Source organism: Alexandromys fortis, unplaced genomic scaffold (assembly GCF_014885135.2).
Source record: "Alexandromys fortis isolate MF-2015 unplaced genomic scaffold, M_Fortis_MF-2015_v1.1 scaffold_718, whole genome shotgun sequence".
NCBI lineage: Eukaryota > Metazoa > Chordata > Mammalia > Rodentia > Cricetidae > Alexandromys > Alexandromys fortis.
The window spans coordinates 3,883-4,098 of NW_026068583.1; positions in this window are offsets into that span (position 1 = coordinate 3,883).

The window sequence follows — 216 nt, forward strand, 5'->3', positions numbered from 1 at the left end:
AGTAGACCCCTTCTCCATGGGAAGAGACCCTTGTGGAGACCAAATACATCAGAACACTGACCCTGTCTACACTCCACGTTTCCCTGTGTGCACACACTTCCATGGTGCAGTTGCTTTAGTGAATAAACCACAGAGAGGAACTAGAACTAATAATAAAGAGAATAATGATGACCGTGTGGTAGAAGATACATAACCTCTCTCTCTCTCTCTCTCTCT